The sequence below is a fragment of the Prionailurus viverrinus genome, chromosome B1, assembly GCF_022837055.1.
Source record: "Prionailurus viverrinus isolate Anna chromosome B1, UM_Priviv_1.0, whole genome shotgun sequence".
Taxonomy (NCBI): Eukaryota; Metazoa; Chordata; class Mammalia; order Carnivora; family Felidae; genus Prionailurus; species Prionailurus viverrinus.
This window is the reverse complement of record NC_062564.1, coordinates 15,789,043-15,809,512: the sequence shown is the minus strand read 5'-3', so window position 1 is coordinate 15,809,512 and position 20,470 is coordinate 15,789,043. Positions and strand designations below refer to the sequence as shown.

At 38.6% G+C, this 20,470-nt stretch overlaps 1 pseudogene; it reads left to right on the top strand.

Moving 5' to 3' along the window:
* LOC125164715 (voltage-dependent anion-selective channel protein 3-like) overlaps positions 1-17,365 on the top strand; it is a 92,061-nt pseudogene extending 74,696 nt beyond the window's left edge.
* Positions 17,366-20,470: the final 3,105 nt, after the last annotated feature.

Here is a 20,470-nt window from a genome sequence, read left to right as displayed (position 1 = left end):
GATGAGGCAGTGTAAGCCACCTCTCAGAATATGACCAAATGAAAGGACTTTCTTCTTGTTTTTGTTTTTGTTTTTACCAATTCATTCAACATATCCCCTGAGAACCTACTACTTCCCAGGTGCTAGGCCCTAGGGATGCAAGACAGACACCATTCCTGTTTTACAAAACTTACAATTTATAAGACTTACAATTTCTTATCACAGCATGATATGAACTGTGAAGGAAACAGGAAATAACAAGGGCACTTAACTGTGCCAGAGAGAGCAGGGAAGGCCTCTTTGAAAAGGGGAAATTGAGACCTAAAGATGAAGAGGAGCTGGCCGTGTGAAGAACAAGGCCATTCCAAGCAGAGGGAATAGCATGCGCAAAGGTCCTGAGAGGGGAAAATTAAATGCCTGCTATTGAAGTAGAGTGAAATATAGACAGAGAAATATTGGACAGAGAATTATGGATCTAGAAGTCTCACAGATAGCAATTTGCCAAACACCATTACTGCATACTTTCTAAAGTTTAGACAGTCTTATTACCTTCCCTAGAGTCTCACAGCAAGCCAGTGCAAGAACTGGTACCCAGAACTCTGGAATATTCTATATCATCAAACCCTCTTGTCAACTAGTCAGAATAATTTGAGTTTATTCATTTTTGTTCTTCCAAAATATTAGTAGCTCCATGTGTCATACAACAAGCAAATTGCAGATTTGGAAGATAAAAGAGGTCATTTTATGCTACTGTCTTCATTCCTTCATTCTTTCACTCATTTAGCTGTTCAGGGATGTCCTCAGGGAAGCTCATGTGCCCACAGCATTGCTGTTTTCCTGGGCACCAAACTTTGTTATGCTTTTCTTATGGCCTGTGTACTATCTGTAGCCTCCTCTGGATGCAAAGTTCCATGAGGAGGGAGGTCAGTATCTAGCCTACCTCAGCACTTAGCACGTAAAAGGTGCTTGATTAATATTTGTGGAAAGCTGAATGAATGACGAATGGATGGCTGAATAAATGAAGGCTGACTATCTTCCACTCTTCATTGGAAAATTCACCTGTGAGGATATATTCATGCAAGCTCCAATCTTGTCTTCAAACACTGCCAATAGGGAGTTGATATATCATTAAATGCTTCTCCACCATACAGACCATTAAAATCCAGTAGTCCATTTTACCATGACTGTGGTATTCACAGATATTTTATAAATTTTATTTCTCATTGTTTCCAATAGGTAATATATATGCATGATTCTAAAGTCAAAGCAATATAACAAGGAGTACTTTGTGAAGTTTTTACTCTGTTCCCCATGCCCCATCCCCACCCATTCTAGGTGGGGTGACCATGCAGACTGGTTTGTCTAGGACAGTCCCAAACTGTACCAACTGTGTCAATATAAATATTAATGGTGATTCCTTTCCCTCTCAAAAATATCCCATTTAGACAAAAAATAATATGGTTACCCTATCTGTAGTTAACTATTTTCACTACTTCCTTCAAGCTTTTCTTTATGCAGAATCAAGCAAATAAGAGAGGAATACGGTTGGTTTCTCTTTTCCCCAGAACCTGACCTGGCTCCCTAGACCTGCCAAAGAAATGCTAGCATATTAATATTTTGTTCTAATAAATGATGTTTTATTTTATTCTTTAATGTTTACTTATTTTGAGAGAGGAAGAGAGAAAGCAGGGGAGGGGCAGAGAGAGAGGGAGAGAGAGAATCCCAAGGAGGCTCTGTACTGTCAGCACGGAGCCTGATGCAGGGCTCGATCCCACGAACCGTGAGATCATGACCGGAGCCAGAGTCAAGCGTCAGACACTTCACCGACTGAGCCACCCAGGCACCCCAAATGATAAGGTATAAAACATTCTTTAAATCAAATACCTTCATGAATGCTAAGAACTTTCAATATATTCCTATTTTTTCCCTTAATAATTAACAGTTTTCCCACTAAATCTCCTAATAAAATGGTTGCTAGCCAGTGGTTCTTCTTTGGTCTGATACGTAAGGATTTTTAAGAACTACAGAAGGCTGTTCTGCCAATAAATTTTCAGGGAGTAGAATAATTGTGTGTGTAGCATTTAGGAAGCACTTACCTCTCATCACACTTTTCAGATCCTTTGGGCTATTGAGGTAAATTGAGTTAATTGCCCACATCCTACTGTTAGAGTGGCCTTGCTTGAATAAAGGAAATTAGCCCAATTGGAAGCTAGAAATCAGGCTATGTCGTATAAGTCATGAGTGAAGAATTTCTCAAACTGTGGTCCTTGGGCCACCTACATGTGAATCAGCTGAAGTACTTTATTAGAGGATAAAGTCTTGGACTGCCTTCACATCTACTGAGTTTCTCTGTACCACTTTTTTTTCCACATGTCATTTTTCTGATCATTATCAATGTCGTCCATAGTTATTGAACAAAAGCCACGTGCAGGACACCGGACCAATGCTCTGCAGGAAACTCCTAGCTCCTCACACCCTGAGTTTTAGAGATGATTTCTTTTTCTTTTTCTTTCTTTCTTTCTTTCTTTCTTTCTTTCTTTCTTTCTTTCTTGTCTCATGATTTTTAAAAAGTATTTTCTTGGGGTGCCTGGGTGGCTCAGTTGATTAAGCGTCCAACTTCAGCTCAGGTCATGATCTCACAGTTCATGGGTTCAAGCCCTGCACCAGGCTCTGTGCTGACAGCTCAGAGCCTGGAGCCTGCTTCAGATTCTATGTGTCCCTCTCTCTGCCCCTCCCCCACCCATGCTCTGTCTCTCTCTCTCTCTCCCCCTCAAAAATAAATAAACATTAAAAAAAATTTAAAAAAGCATTTTCTTATGAAAATTTTATTTATTTATTAACATTCATTTATTTTTTGAGAGACAGAGACAGAGCATGAGCAGGGCAGGGGCAGAGAGAGAGGGAGACACAGATTCTGAGGCCGGCTCCCGGCTCTGAGCTGTCAGCACAGAGCCTGACGCGGGGCTTGAACTCACGAACCGCGAGATCATGACTTGAGCTGAAGTCGGATGCTTAACAGACGGAGCCACCCAGATGCCCCTCTTATGAAAATTTTAAAACACAGGTGAAAGGAGAACAGTATAATAATCACGTAGCCATTATCAGCTTGAATGATGACCAACCCATAGCCAACTTGGTTTCATCTGTGTCCCCGCCAAGGTTTTCTCATCCTTGGGAATCCCAGACATCCTCTGTTCCATCTGTAAATATATGTTAGCATGTATGGAGAATTCTTCCCTCTCCTACAGAGGGGCAGCTGATAGGAGAGGGACTTGAGCGGCACCTGGCATGGGTGGAGGGAGAGCATCTCAGGTCCAGCTGGGTGTCCTGTGGATCTCCTCTGGGCTGGCTATTAACCTACGAGGCGTTTGTACTAGGCACATTTTGAGGTCCCTTTGGCTCTAAGACACAGGTTCTGTCCTTTCCCCCGAGGGGCTGTCCCTGCTGGGTTGTTGGAGGCCCAGACATGAGGGCATTCACTGAGGCCAGTTCTGGGCTGGGGTGTCCACATCTCCATTGAACACGGGTGGCTGAAGTGCATTCTTGTCATAAGCTAAGTGCTTCGTTATGGCTTGAATACCGCGCCAGACTTTTTCCACCCTTCACTAGGTTTGTTTCTGAACTTCATCAGCATTTTGCCCACATTCCTTTGCCCTGTACAAGCAATTTGTTCCAAAAAGCATTTGCTCCTCTGCAACACGCAATATCCTGCTTGAATTGGAAGTAGGTCTTTTCTCCTTTTTAAAGAAAGGAGAAATATGCAATATATTTCCATCTGCAATATAACAATTTGTTTTTACAGAGAAAACCCAAGCCCTTCATTGTGGGATAAAATGCCACTTTATGATCTTGTGGCCATGATAGGCTACCATTTGTAATTCTCTAAAACCCTAAAAGCCTGCAACCCAGTGTGTTACTGACCTAGCCAAGCCTGGTGCATAACAGTGGGAAAACCGAAGCTCGCACGGCTTTGCATCAATAACAGAGAGAGCGAGAACAAACCACTAATCCAAACTGCAGGCACTACAAAAGAAACCTTTTAATTAGGTCAGCGTTATAAAGTTTCCTACTAAATTGTTAGAGGGGATATGTGAAGAGTAGGCTCTTGATTGATCTTTGGCCCAGAAAGGAGAGGGCTTCTTGCTGTCGACATTGCTTTTCATAAAGTGGTGAAGTTGGCAATATCCCATTCTTGTTACTCTGCTTTCTGCTACCCTGCAGAAAATTTGTTTTCTCAAAGAAAAAAGTTGGTTTTTCTCCAATACATTCCAATAGCAAAGGTCTTTCATCATTAGGTGAACTCTGTTTAAAAGAGATATATTTCCTCAGCCTTAAGACACTATTCTGCTGTCTTGTGAAAGATCATGGTTTCAGGGTAAGAAGCAAAGGGTTGGGACACACAGGCTCAGATTTCTCGTCTCTTCTGTGTCTTGCTGTGTGACTGCCCACATGCGTGGGTCCTAAGACCCTTGGCGGGAGCCTGTTGAACAAAATCTACCACCGTACAAGATACCCTGGAGAAAAGAAGCAGCACTAGGTTGCATTTTTCTTGTTGCATCTTTAACAGCTTGAAAAATTGGACCTGAATAAAAATGTAAAAAATGTAAGCAAAGAAAAGTGAATTTTAACCACAATCAGCTACCTTTTTCACCCAAATAATTGACAAAGATTTCAAAGAGCGTTAATGCTCTAAGTTAGCAATGGAGTGGGAAAAGGGGTCACTGATAACGAGAGGACCTGTTGGTACAACATTTCGGAAGAGCACTTTGGCAGTACATGTCAAAAATCCTCTACGGTGAATATCCTGTAATCTACTAATCTCTCTTCTAAGAATTTATCTCAAGAAATAATCAGACGGGGGTTCAAAACTGTCCACAACAGATGTTTACGAGCGGAAAAAAATCAACGCCCAAGAATGTAGATTGGGTGAAGGAAGTTGTTATACATTTGTAAAATGGAATCTCTGAAGTCATAAAAAATTATAAGGTAGAGCTATATTTATGGTCATGGAAATATCGCACAACACATTTTTTTCCTTGTGCATCTATCCCTTGTCTGTTTCCCTCCTCCTCTTTGCAATGATGGGTGCTCCTATCAACTCTAGAGAACATCAGTAAACAGGTACTCTGCTCCACTGGGATCTAGATAGACATTAGAATTCCAAGAGGATATGAGTATTGTTACCATTCCAGTTAAACAATACAAGGAACCCGCTGGTTCCTTTAATGAAATCACACTCAGAGATCATCATGAAGGTCAAATCTCCATTTGGGAAACAGCTGAACCGTGTGGTCACTGCTCCTGTTGTCAGATAATCATCTTCCATTACTGTCCTTGGAGGTATTCCCTGCAGAGGGAATATTTCCTCATTCAATATTTTCTGCATAAAGGTCTTGATGGGAAAGTGAAATTAGTCCCAGCTGGAAAACTAGAAATAAAATGACAAAAGGCCAATTTAATATTGAGACAGGTAAAAAGGAAGGATGTCCCTTTTTACTTAAAAGTCTTTAAATCCAAAAGATATATTTGTAGACATTTGTAGACCTGCAAAGGGAGAAGAATGGAGAGCGAGCATTTGAGGTGGGTGGAGAAAATGCTCAACAACAATGAGAAATTTGGTCCAAACTCTCCCCAAGCTATGGAAGTTTATTTATAAATGTAAAAATGTGTTCATTAAATAGACACTGATCAAGCACCTGTTGTGTGGCAGCTCAGATATGTAAAGAGAAGCAAGGCAGCCTCCCCTCAAAGATCTCCCAGGAACCCTGACGGCCCTGGATTCGGTAGGGGGACTAGAATGTGTCTCAGTTCTGCTCTAGGTAGGCAAAGCCCCCTTCTACATAACCTCCAATGCCCTTTTTTTCACAACCATGAACTGATTCCACTAACTGATTGTTTCAGTGTCACGTAGATAAAACCTGTTCTCCATCTGTCGAGATGTCCTGGAGCTCTTCCTTCTCTGCATTCTTTCTCCAGGTAATCTCATGTAGTCTCATGGCTTCAAATACCATCCAGGTTCCATGAGTCCAGGCTGGCCTCTCCAGTCCCTACCTTTCCCCTGAGTTCCACAACCAAGTATGCGCCTACCTATTTGACAGCTTGGACATTGGATGCGCTTCTCAGATCTCACCAGGGGCGGTGGCCCATGTCCTCCACTCTGCCTGGCCAGCCCTGCCGTCACCGGGGCTACACTCTGTGGCTGCTGTCACTCGGCACGAGAAGGGGAAGGAGGAGAGGTCCACCTTCCTCCGTTGTTCAGTTGCCAAATTGCTTATTGACTCAGTTATTTCTCTCCTTTTCCCTTGACTCTGCACTGGAAATTCTGCCAGAAGTTCTCCTGGACTCCATAGCTGCCTTCTCCTGCATGTGTTTTGGATTAGGGTTTCCTCAATTAACAGGATCCCATCTGCTTTTAATCATTCACGAATTTCCTCAAAGTTTGAAGCTTTCTGGCTGTGCTTCTTATTTTTCTCTCTCTCTCTCTTTTTAATGCATTCTTTGAATGTTTTAAGATTTTTTTTTTTTTGGACATTTTGGGTAGAGAAAGATGCACTCTGTTTTTCATCTTGATTTAATATCTAACCTTTCTTACAGATTCAGTATTGTTCTGAATGTAAGCCAATTGAATGACTCTATCATTTTGTTAATTATCATTGTGTGCTCTGGGACTATACTACCTTCAGGGGATGGATAGCACTCCTGTACCCAAACACCATGTGACCCCCAGTCGATTACTGAAGAAGTAGAAAGCAATCAGAGGTCTAAGGGTTATTGTTTCTTTTAGCTATGAATTGTCACTTCTCACTTCTTTCAATGTGTCTTGCTATTATAATTGGTAGTCTAATGTTTAATACAGTTGCTTTTCCTTTAGAAAAAAAAATATATGTGCTTTATAGAAGCTTTTGCTTCTTTTTTAAAAAAAATGTAATGCTTATTTATTTTTGAGAGAGAGAGAGAGAGAGAGACAGAGCACCAATGGGGGAGGGGCAGAGAGAGAGGGACACACAGAATCCAAAGCAGGTTTCAGGCTCCGAGCTGCCAGCACAGAGCCTGGCATGGGGGCTTGAACTCACAGACCACGAGATCATGACCTGAGCTGAAGTCAAATGCTTAACCAACTGAGCCACCCAGGTGCCCCTAGAAGCTTTTGCTTCTTAACCCTCCCTTAAGGGGAGGTGATTATTTCTGTTTTTGCAATTACATCTAATAAGAAAAATTTCTCAGATTACTTCTTTTTAAATAGGTGATATTTTACTATAATTATACTTTTTTTAAAAAAAAACAACCTTGAAACAAAATAAAATTGGTTTGTTTCAGCTGGACCCTGCATTTGAAGAGAGCACTACATAATTTAGTTCTCAAATTGTTCTATTATCAAAGGGAATAGGAGTTCTCTGGAGACAAAATAATTTGTTCTATTGTCTTCAGGATACTGGAGGAAATAAAAGCTTATAGCAAGGCTATGTGAATATCCTCTGCTCTTAAAATATAATATCTTCCTCTATCTCATCAGCTAGGTAAGAGGTTGTAACGGATAATTTTGTGTCACCTTGGCCGGACCATGATATCCAGATATTTGGTCAAACATTAATCCGAATATTTCTATGAGGGTGTTTTGGATGAGATTTACATCTGAATCAGTGGATTTTGAGTCAAGCAGATTGACCTCCATAAGGTTCGTGGGCCGCATCCAATCAGTTGAAGGCCTTAATAGAATTAAGACCGACCTCACCAGAGCAAGAGGGAATTCTGCCCGCAGATGGTCTTTGGACTCGAACTGCAGCATCAGCTATACCTGACTCTCAAGGTTCCTGGCCCATCCTACAGATTTTGGATTTGCCAGCATCCGTAATTATATGATCTGACTCCTTAAAACAAGTCTCTTTATGTATATAAATATAAATATATTAAGTATGAATATATAAAGCATTAATGTGTCGAAATATATAAATATAATATTAAGCATGTCGTATATTACATATATTTTGTAGATGTATTTAACCCTAAATGGACTTGGAGTCCTTGTACATTTTCACACTGAGGGATAGAAGTTACAGAAATCAGAGTAAACCCTACACATATTCATGTAACTGCTTTGAGAATAGAGATCAAGCCCTTCTCAAGAGATAGTTTTGTAGATCGACTTGCTCATTACTACCTTTGTAGACACCCCTGGACGATGAACTCTATTTTTCTACTAAAAACCATGATGGCAGTCTTGCTTCTAATCCACTAGGCATTTCTTGAATGTTGGATTTAATTCACCAACCTGAATCACTCTGTATAGCTATGATTTCATACCTCTGCTAAATCCCTAGAGTTGGCACTTGACCTTGTCTCCCAGTCTTCCTGGCCTTCCCAGTTACTGAATTGTACCTTCATGTCCAGGTAAGTAACATTCGCTCATTTCCTCACTCACCAGACTCCTGGTCTCAGCCAGACCAGGTCGTCTTCTCTGCTTCCCACACAATGACCATAATGAGTGCCACAGACCTTACGCTGGGTTTTCCTAATTTTCACAACAACCTGACAAATTGGCAAGTGTCTTTGGCCTTAATTTCTAATGTAGTTCATATGTTTTAATGTTATATTCTACAGTGTAAAGTTGGCCTAAATAGGAAGACTATTTTTAAAACATTCCATGCTAAGTATGTCATCACAAACTAATGGTAACCTTGGAGAACACAACTGAGACCTGATTATTCAAACAAAATAAATAATAAAAAATAAAGTAAAATAAAACAAAATAAAATAAAATAAAATAAAATAAAATATAACTGAGCAGCACTTAACCTTTTAATAACGCAGAACTAGACATCCAGCTCTACTTGAATCAGTCAAGGTCAAGTCAGGAGATTCAAACCCCCACAGTTAGTTTAACAGACAGAATTTAATATAAAGTATTCTAAACTAGGTAGGTAGGTTTAATATTAGTCTAGGTAATGAGAGTTGGCTTCTATTACTGCTATAACAAATTACCTCAGATTTAGTGGCCTGAGACCACACAGTAACAGATTTGTTACTTTAAGTTTCTAGAAGGTCAGAAGTCCAAAATCATTTCTAGCGGGCCAAAATCAAAGTGTCAGTAGAATTGTGTTCCTTTTGGAGGCTCCAGGGCATTTATGTTTCCTTGCCTATTCCAACTACCAGAGGCCATCTGCATTTTTTCGTCTCGTTGGCCCTGGCTTCACTCCATCCTCTGCTTCCACTGGCACACCCCCTTTTCTGACTCTGACCCTCTGCCTCCCTCTCATAAGGACCCTTGTGATTACGCGGGGCCCATGCAGATAATTCAGGAGAATCTTCCCATCTCAAGATCCTGAACTGATAAATTCTTTTTGCCATGTAAGGTAACAGGTTTGCAGGTTTTGGGGATTAGGATGTGGATGTCTTTAGGGGGACCATTATTCTACCCATCAAAGTAACTGACAAGGCAAAAATGGAACACTAAGGTGTTGCATTTTATAGACTGACTTAGCAACTGCAGGAAGCAGCAACCCATCTAGGGTTCCAATGAAGGGAAGATGTTGGAATGCTGACAATTTTGAAGCTTAGAGAAAAGTCCCACAGAGCAGAAGTGCAGACCTCTGAGGACAAGATGCCGGCAGCTAGTGGTGGCGTCTCTGAGGGGGCGGGGGTGGGACACTGAGGCAGGTTCTCTAAAGGTTAAGAGAACTGGAAACTGCTGCCTGTGGCACAGAGTAAGGCTTCAGGGGGCAGGAAGCAGGACTTCTGCTGCTGACCGGAACAGGAAGCAAACAGGAAGCTACAAAAAGGAGTAGGTTTCTTTTCTTCCTCCTGCCTACTAGGCGTCCTCTAATACTCCTTGTTGGCACTCCAAGAGAGAGCCAGCTGGCACGAGAAAATTGTGGGTAGAGTCCCAGCCCCACCATGACGAAGCAGAGCACAGAAGGTAAATCAGAACTTGAGAGACAATAGTTTTATAAGTGGTACATGACTCAATGTGACAAAAAGCAAAAAGCATAAATCCACCAATTGTTTTGATTATGTATCCTTGAGACAAGACTTTTTCTCTCAGTTCATTGTTTTGTTTTGTTTTGTTTATATGTTGTAGCTTCAGCTCACTTTAAGACATATGTATGGAGGGGCGCCTGGGTGGCTCAGTTGGCTAAGCATCTGACTTCAGCTCAGGTCATGATCTCCCGGTTTGTGGGTTTGAGCCCCATGTCAGGCTCTGTGCTGACAGCTCGGAGCCTGGAGCCTGCTTAGGATTCTGTGTCTTCCTCTTTCTCTGCCCCTCCCCTGCTTGTGCTCTGTCTTTCTCTCAAAAAATAAAACATTAAAAAAAGAGACACATGTATGGAAATTATATAGTGTTTTTAGATATACTCTAGATAATGCAACGATTATCAAACTTTTAGAAAGGATGCACCCTTGGATTATTTTGTTTTCTAACACTCCAGGCAATCTCCTTCAATCCCTTCTCATATATGTTTAGTTTCTAATTAAAGCTATTAGTTCATTTGTCTGAAAATTTCATACCTTTCTTTGAAACAACTAAAGATAATGCAGGATAACTCAAAACAAGAGGAGAATTTCTGGGTCAGTACAGTAAATGGTTTCATCAAACCACTTCATAACAGCAAGTGCAAAGAAATCCATAGAGGAGACATCCTGAGTCGGAAGTTCAGAGTAAGAAACATATATCCTATTTTGAGAGTGCAATCTCTGCATTTTTACTCACATTCTGATCTATTTTGATGGCTTGTGTGAACAGTCTTTCCAAATGTAGTTTCCCATTTTCAAATGCCAGATTTGTGTTCAACATTACTAGATATGTTGTCTAATATACTCCCCATATTACCAACCTGCTCTTCAATTATAAAAGCAAGACTAAAAGAGCTCAAAGTTCTTGGATCTATCTAGCATCATGTGCTCCCCATGTTGACTTCCAAAATGTACCAGGTTAGAGCACCTGCAGTACTGTGCTTGGTGCCCTCTTTTGTTCTCAAGTAAACGAATCTTGAAGCTCTCAGGTCCTACCTAGCCTGGAATGGCTTTTTTGGCTTTCAACATCATTCAGTATACTTTCTTGTCATGACAACGAAGAAAGACCTCAAGCTAAAATATTTAACTGCTTCTCATACTTCATTCTCAACAATTCTGTCTCCTTTCCTCTCTCTCGTTTATAAATGCATCTTTTGACTTGGTACAGTGACAATAAATTGCTACAACTCTGGAAATTGTACTTTTCTTTCAAGTCATGGATCAACTAGTTCACTGGAGCTGGACTGGACGACAGTTTACTGAACTGGAAAGAGTTCACTGGACCCCTTTGTAAGCAGATTTTTAAGAAAAAGAAGCCAAGGCAAGGAAAAAAATTATGCCAGGAATTTATTCCAAAAAATATTCTTCAGGATAAGTTGGGTCTGTGTAGACTCATCCTAGTCCCATACACGTTTGACATCTTCCATCTCTTCAATAAAGGCTATGATCAAAGTGGTAATCCTAAAAAACTGATGATAAAGTCCTAACGTAACAAAAATTATTGAAATACATGATATGCCTTGTAATTACTGAAGCAGAAAATAATAGATTAACTTATGGAAAAGTTATCTTTCAATAGGAATTTATATTTAAAGGAGTTTGGAGTTTGAGAACTTTTATTTCCTTGATTTTTACCACCACTTCATTTTCTATTATTTTTCTTGGTGATAAAGCTTCTTTGAAGATTTGTTTATTTATTTTCAAATGCTACTGCCCTTTGCTTTTGCTCTTAGTTTGGCTTTTTTTCCCTCCACCCTTACAACCACCATAGAGTTATCCTAATTTTTATATTTTATATCTTTACTATTCCTCACATCTCTTTATCAGTTAATTTTTTGAGTGGCAATTGTTTTGTCCCTAAGAATTGATCAACCAATTGCATCTTATATTCTTATTTTATTACCCAAGTAACTGTAGTATATATCATTTACTTTCCCTCTGTCAATTTCTTGTATGTTCTCACTAATAACTTGACAATTGAGGTTTATATAACAAATTCCATTACACTTCCCAGGCAAATGTACCAAAGTAGGGAGGTGATTAGTCATAAGGTAGAATATATACAGGAGATAAAACATATAAAAGATAGCATATAGACGATAACAGAGATATTGAAGACTACCTAAGAGGCTATAGCTGTATTTCACTTGTACTGTTTATGTTCTTTGTACTCATGTTCATGTGCATCTGATTTCTAATACTTTATTTTGTAGACTTTTTCTTCACTCTGATTCATTTATACCTAAACATTTGTGTTCTGGGAGGCCCCCTTCTGATTGTGGTAATCTAAGTAATTCAGATTAACCCTATTGCTAACAGCTAGAAGAGCTGAACAATTATTTTTTAAAAATGTTTGAAGGCATCAGGGAATTAAGAAGCCAGTGAAGAATCATGGAGCCAAGATCTTAGAAAAGAAGGAAAACAGGAAGATGGGCATTGCATTCAGGACTCTGGAGCTTCTAGAAGAGGCAGATGAGAGGCTGAGGAGTTCAATAGAGGGTGACAAGGATCCAAGTACCCCTCTAAACTTTGGATAAACTACATGGCTGCACCCTAGGACTAAGTGTGAACTATAAATAATCTAATCTCAATAAGTGAACTATAAATAATCTAATCTCAAAGGGACTAAAGCAGCTTCAAATAATCCCAACCCCTTGTTAGACTCAGGTTATTTAGGATTGCTAGAACCTTTAGCTATTACCAAGAAGAAAAACATAAATTCTCTCTACTGAAAGAGACTATCATCTTAAACTTCAGTGTTTCTCTACAATTTTTCATGTACTATATCTAATATTCACTTTTAAATAATCAAGACTATGACGAGACAAGTTAATGTAATAGATAACCAAAGGGGAAAACACACACAAAAAATGACTTCTAGGTATCCGGATAATCAGACACAGATGTTAAAATAACTGTACTAATATGTTTACAGAAATAAAAGACATAATTGAGAATTTTTACAGAAAACTGGAAATTATTTTTAAAATGAAACTTCTGGAACAGAAAAATTTGGTAATGAGTTTAACAGCTAGAGAGAGAAATAGGAAATTGAAAGATCAGTAATAAATATCCAAAATAAAAGCACAGAGAAACAAAAGTACAATAAATGAAGAAAAGGGACTAAGAAACATAAAAGATACAGTGAAAAGTTTTGTGATATGCGTAATTGGTGTCCAGAAGGAGAAGAAAGAAGAGAATTGGACAGTATTGTTATCTGCCAAGATAACACCTGAGAATTTTCCAAAATGGATTGATGATATCAAACTACAGATTTAAGAAGCACTATAGAACCAAGCAGATAACTATAAAAACACACCTAAGCATAGTATGGTACAACTGCTGAAAATGAAGGGTAAAAAAGGTCTTAAAAGTAGCTAATAAAAGAAGAAACATTACCTTCAAAGTAATAGCAATAAGACTGACAGTTTACTTTCCAATATACACAATAAAAGCCAGGAGACAATGGAATGGTGTCTTCAAAATATTAAGAGAAAATAATCACAATCTATATTTCAATACCATCCAAAATATCCTTCAAAAATGTAAGCGAAATAAATATATTTTGGGACAGATAAAAATAGAATTCACCAGCAGCAGACCTACACTAATGAAAATAAAGATGTTTTTCAGGCAGAAAGAAAATTATTCCAGACAGCAGCTCAGAGATGCAAAAAGAATGAAGAGAAAAAAATATAAGATACACAGAAAGGGGAAATAAAAATAATTATTGATGACTGAGATCATAGTAATAAAATTTTATGGGGTTTAAATATATAAAAATCAAAATGCATGGCAAAACCACTTTGAAAACAATTTGATAGTTTCTTTAAAAAAATTAAACAAACATATGAGACCTAGCAATTCCAATAGCCATCAAGTGGTGAATGTATAAATAAATTGTGGACTATTAACACAATAGAATATCATTCAGCTATACATAGTAGTGAACCAGTGATATCTGTAAGAACATGAATGAATCTCAAAACATGAGATAGTCTTTAGGATCATGATGATCTTAAAGAAATCAATCAGGGGCGCCTGGGTGACTTAGTTAAGTGTCCAACTTTGGCTCAGGTCATGATATCTTCATTGGTGAGCCTGGCATTGGGCTCTGTGCTGACAGCTTGGAGCCTGGAGCCTGCTTTGGATTCTGTGTCTCCCTCTCTCTCTGCCCCTCCCCCACTCATGCCCTGTCTCTCTCTCTCTCAAAAATAAATAAACATTAAAAAATTTTTAAAAATCAATCACAACCAACCAATCTTAAAGAGATCAATAGTTACCTAAGCATGAGATGACTTTTCAGGGTGAAGTAAATGTTCTATATCACGATGGTCACATGGGTGTATGCATTTGTCAGAACTCCTCAAACTGTACACTTAAAACAGGAACATTTTATGCAGTGCCAACTCCTTCTTAATAAAGTTAATTAAATTTACAAACATATGGCAAAATAGCATCTAAGGTGGATAATAAGGTAAATATAGTTAAAGTGCTATAAAGTTCTAGTACTGTCCAGGAAGAGATAAAAGTATTTCTATTTGATGTTGATTTTTTTTTTAAGGATGTGTGTAATAATATCTAGGGTCACCACTAAAAGAATAGTAAAGTAATGTATAAATGCCAAAATGAGTGGGAAAATGGGATAACAGAAACAATCAATTTGAAAGTAATAAAAGAAACATAGAATATGTGGGACAACTAGAAAGCAAATGGTAAGATGGAGTGAGAAAACAACTATATGCTGCTTATAAGAAACACATCACATAGATCAGGACACAGAAAAATTGAAAGTAAGGTAATAAAAAAAAAGATGTATCATGCAAATACTAACCAAAAAAGCCAGGGTTATTATATTATTATCAGACAAAGTGGACTTTAAGGAAGAAATAATTGGTAGAGATAGACTATTTTATAAAAATAAGTAGTTTAATTTACCAGAAATATATAGTGATTCTAAACTGTATGTGCTTAATAAAATAGCCTTAAAATGTATAAGGCAAAACTCAGCGTAACTACAGGAAGAAAGGGATAAATCTCCAAGCATAGTGTGAAATTTTCACATGCCTTTCTCATTAAGGAGATAAAAAATATAGATTTGGACTTCACAATTAACAATTCTGGCCTAATTGATAGACAAACAATATTTCACTTAACACTGTAGATTTCATTTTTAAAATTACACTTGGATTATCTAGAAAAATTACCACATGCTAGGTTTAAATCAAACCTTAACAAACACCAAAGGATTGAAATGATATAGTTTATTGTCTGGCAGTAGTGGAATTACATTAGAAATAAATTATAAATAGACCATTTGAAGATCCCTCCAAGTATGAAAATTAAGAATTATCCTTTGAATAACCCATAAGTCAATGAAGAAATAACAATGGAGGGGTGCCTGGGTGGCTCAGTTGGTTAAGCGTCTGACCTTGGCTCAGGTCATGATCTCAAGGTTTGTGAGTCTGAGCCCTCCATTGGGCTCTGTGCTGATATCTCAGAGCGTGGAGCCTGCTTCAGATTCTGTGCCCTTTCCCCTTTCCCCACTCTCTGCCCTTTCCCCACTTGTGCTCTGTCTCTCTCTCTCTCTCTCTCTCAAAAGTAAATAAACACGAAAAAAAGAAAGAAAGAACAAGGGGAATTAGAAAATATTTTACTGGAATGATAATGAAAATATTGCAAAGCATATTGGTTGCAGTTAATGCCATACTTAGAGGAAAATTTATACCCTTACAACACATATAATAGAAAAGAAGAAAAGCTGAAAAATCACTGATCTAAGTATCTATCTCAAAAAGTTGGAAAGATATCTAACTCAAAGTGGAAGAGAGGAAAACATAATAAGAAGAGAACGAAATGGAATATAAAATAAATACAACAGAGAGAGGGCCAACACAACAAGAAGTTGGCTCTTTGAAAAGACTAATAAAGTCCTAATTCCCTGGTGAGATCAAAGAAAAAAAGGTAAAAATAACCCATGTCAAGAATGAAAGAGGGGACTCTGTTATAGATACTACAAATATTTAACATATTATAAGAGGATATTATAACAATGTTATGTAAATAACTACATTTTTTTTTACCAGTGGAAAATTTTCTAGAAAAGCAGTGTTAACCTAAACTGACACAAGAAAATCTTTATAGTCCTATAACAATAAAAGAAATGGAACACATAATTTTAAATTTTCCATAAAAAAAATAAATCCAGATTACTTCACTGGTGAATTTTACCAAATATTTGAGAAAAAATTATGCCAATTGTATATAAACTTCTCCAGAGAATAGAGACACTTTCCATTTTGTCTTCTGAGGCCAGTGTTACTTCAATACCAAAACCTGACAAGCACATTATAAAAAAGGAAAATTACAGGCTACTAACATGATGTTTTACATAAATGTAAAAAATAAATAAATTAACTACTAGCAAAATAAATCCAGCAATGTCTGGTGAATACACTGTGACCAAACGGGGCTATTCCAAGAATATGAGAATGGTTTAACATTCTGGTTGCCCTGGCAGAATGGGGACAAGCCCTCTGGCTGGAGATACATGTAACACACTGATTTAGCATGACCTGGGAATGGCTGCCAAGGATGTCTTCAACAGAGGATTTGGTTTTGGTATAGTCAGTAGATCTGAGAACCAAATCTTGTAGGGGAGTGGAATTTTCTACTTCTGGTCATGCTTCCACGGATATAGGGAAAGCATCAGACCACCTAGAGACCAAATAGAAGATCTGTAACTGGGGACTTACTTTCAACCAACAAATGGAACATGGACAATACTCTTGGGACGGAAACTTCTTTGTAGAGTAAGTTGGCTGAAGGGTTGAAACTGACTCTCGGTACCATATTTATACTGAGGGAGAGCAGAAAATTGAAATCCCCTATAAATAAGATTGTTTCTGTCTTGACGGTGATGCGGATACAGATTTTTCTGGACCAACCATCTATGACTGGGCTGTGTTAGCCACTGGAGGTTGCTTGCTGGCTCTCAGATGAGTTTTGACACAGCCAAATCCAAACTGTCACAGGATCATTTTGCCCTGGGCTACAGGGATGCACACCTCCAGCTGCACACGCATGTAAACGATGGCACTGAATTTGGAGGTTCTATCTACCAGGGGCTTAAAACGAGAAGACTGAATTGCCAGTGAACCTGGCTTGCGTAGCTGTCACCAGCACCTGTTTTGACGCTGCTAAATACACACTGGCTTGTAGAACTTCTCTATAGGCCAAAGTGAGTAATCCCAGTCTGATTGGACTGGGTTATACTCAAACCTTTCAGCCAGTAGTCAAACCTACCCTATCAGCTTTCACTGATGGAAAGAACATGAATGCAGGAGGTCACAAGTTTGGGGTGGGGTCCGAGCTATGAAGCTTCATGTGGTTTTGAGTGAAGCATCCGTTTTGTCTCTGGACATGAAGAGAAATGGACACACTGTGTTTGGGCCTTAAAACTCTTCTGTGAAATTTCAGAAGCGTGAACTTTTTATTCTTCCCAAGAATGGTAATAATCTTCCCCACACTGAAGTCTAGAGATCCTAAGTCCATCCTAAGGTTGGTGCTTGAAGGCAGGCCGAGAATTGTCACATCTGTGCCACATTTCAGTTCAGTGCCACAGTGTTATTGTCACATGCGTGCCTCAGTGACAATGTAGTGTTGGGTTATAAAGGAAGTGTGATCCAAGCTTCCACTTTATACATCATGTCTTGCATGTCCCACATGTTTCAAGACCTTTTAAAAGATAATGGTCTCTGTGCTGTACTGGAACTTTTGTTTTGCAGCAGAGTAAAATGAAATAAATCCATCACGTTTGGAACAACAACAACCACAACAACAACCACAGAATCGTTTAACGTTTGAAAAAAAAAAAAATGAATTTTGTCACTTTAACGGAATAAAGGGGAAAACAACATGTTACCTTCCAGATAATTTCTGAACAAGAACTTGCCCAAAGCCAATATATATTCATGAACAGAACTTTTACCAAATATAAATAAAATTGCTTGAATCTAATAAAATGTACCTATAAATAATCTTACACAAACACGATTGAATGTTAAAAGCTTTACCTCTGGATATGAGAATGAGATAAGAATGTCCTACCAATCTGATAAGCAAGATAAAAGCAAACAAGTATAAGAATATGAACACAAGAATAAAAACTGCTCCTACTCGCAATTTGGTGATGTACGTGGACTACCCAAAAGAATCTACCAATCAATTATTTATTTATTCATTCATTCATTCATTCATTCATTTATTTTTGATAGGGAGTGACAGAGCACAAGTGGGGGAGGGGCAGAGAGCGAGGGAGCCACAGAATGCGAAGCAGGCTCCAGGCTCTGAGCTGTCAGCACAGAGCCCGACGCGGGGCTCGAACTCACAAACCGTGAGATCATGGCCTGAGCCGAAGTTGGACGCTTAACCAACTGAGCCACCCAGGCGTCCCTAAATTATTTATTTTTTTAATTATTTTTTTTAATGTTTATTTATTTTTGAGAGAGAGAGACAGAGCATGAGCAGGGGAGGGGCAGAGAGAGGGGGAGACACAGAATTTGAAGCAGGCTCCAGGCTCCGAGCTATCAGCATAGAGCCCGATGCGGGGCTCGAACTCACAAAGTGTGAGGTCATGACCTGAGGTGAAGTCAGATGCTCAACCGACTGAGCCACCCAGGTGTTCCCCTTCCAATAAATTATTTAAATTTAATTAGTGACTTCAGTTAGCAAGGTTGTTGGATACCAAAAGACAAAAATCAAATCTATCCTTCTATCCCAACAACAAGCAAAAAATAATATTTTAAATTATTTATCTATTTTTGATTGTTTTATTGAGATATAATTAACATGCTAGTTTCAAGTGTACAACATAAAGATTTGAAAGAGCTTACTGCCTATGTTTTCTTTAAGGAGTATTATGGTTTGGGGTCTTACATTCAAGTCTTTAATCCATTTTGAATTTGTTTTTGTAGATAGTGTAAGATATGGGTCCAATTTCATTCTTTTGCATGTAGCTGTCCAGTTTTCCCAACACCATTTATTAAAGAGACTCTTTTTCCTATTATATATTCTTTTCTTCTTTATCATAGATTAATGGACAGGAAGTCTTAAGCAAGACAAAAATATTGCTGTAAGGGAAAAGATGGACAAATATGGCTACATTAAGAATTTGTTACTCAAAAGACTCAACTTTATGTAAACGCTATTCTTCCCTGAATGGCTATTTTTTTTCCCCCGTTGAAAATTATGCTTTTGAGAGTCATCCATATTTTTTTAGATGCTTTATGTTTTATATATGGTATGAGATAGGGACCAAGTTTCATTTAGGAAAAATGGGGAAAACTCTGTCCATTGGTTTAAAGGTCAAGCACGTGGTTACCTTTGGGGAGAACCGAGGGGAAAAGGATCAAGAGAGGAAGCCAAGAGGGCTCTGTTACTGATGTTCCGTTTCTTGTCCTGGGAGGTGGTTCCACGAGAGCGATTACTTGGGGGTAATTCATTGGGCTTTATGACGATTTGCTCACTTTTCTGTATTTGTGTTACACGTCCACAAAAAGTTAAAGAAAATGTATCTTCCTTTCCCTTACAGAGACTAGCAGTAAATGCATCGGTTCCTTTTCTCCTGAACTGTCCCCAATTTGTTTCCTTTTGCCAATTGCCCTCTCACCATCACCTTTAAAATTTTGTGTTGGCCACCTGATGCATACCATATATTCAGTGGCATATATCGTCACATTTAATCTTCACAATGACTCTGTGAGTTGGATGTCATTCTAGCTGAGGCTTGGAGAGATCAAGTGATCTGTGGAAGTCAAACAGCTAGCAGACAGCAAGCAGCAGAGCCAGGATTAGGTTCTGGTGTGTTTGTTGCATTCCCCTGGGCTTTTAAAATCAAAAGATTAAACATAGAAAATCCTAACACTTACCAATTCACCTGGGAATATCGTCAATCTATATAAAAATGCTATTAAAAAGGTACACCTAAGTAAAATGCAAGGAATAAATATTCTTTTCTATGTACCTCGTATAAATGAAGAGCACTTTTCAAGTTTGTGAAGCTTTTTAAAAGTGGATGTAGTGGGAAAAGCATAGGTTTCTAGTCAGGTAACTCAAATCCCAGATTGGCTACTTATCACTTGTGTTTCCTTGAAAAGTTCCTCAAGGTATTCGACGCTTGATTTTTCTCATCTGCAAAAAGCAAATAATAACACCTGTTGGTGGTAAGCCAAAGGAATTGTGTAGGAATTATTTAGGACTGCGGATGAACAGAAGTCAGCCTGCAAGCCTGAGAAACTGAGAGAATTCAGGTTGTAATGACTGAAATTGTAGCAGAGGGCTGAGCTTAGCTAAGTACTCAGGACATTATAAATGCAGGTAGAGGCTAACTTATCGGAGCCCCACATAATCATACACAGAGCCAGCTGGTCCGCACTCCCCTGTTCCTCACCTTTCACCCTCCCTGCCCTCACCCCCACAACTA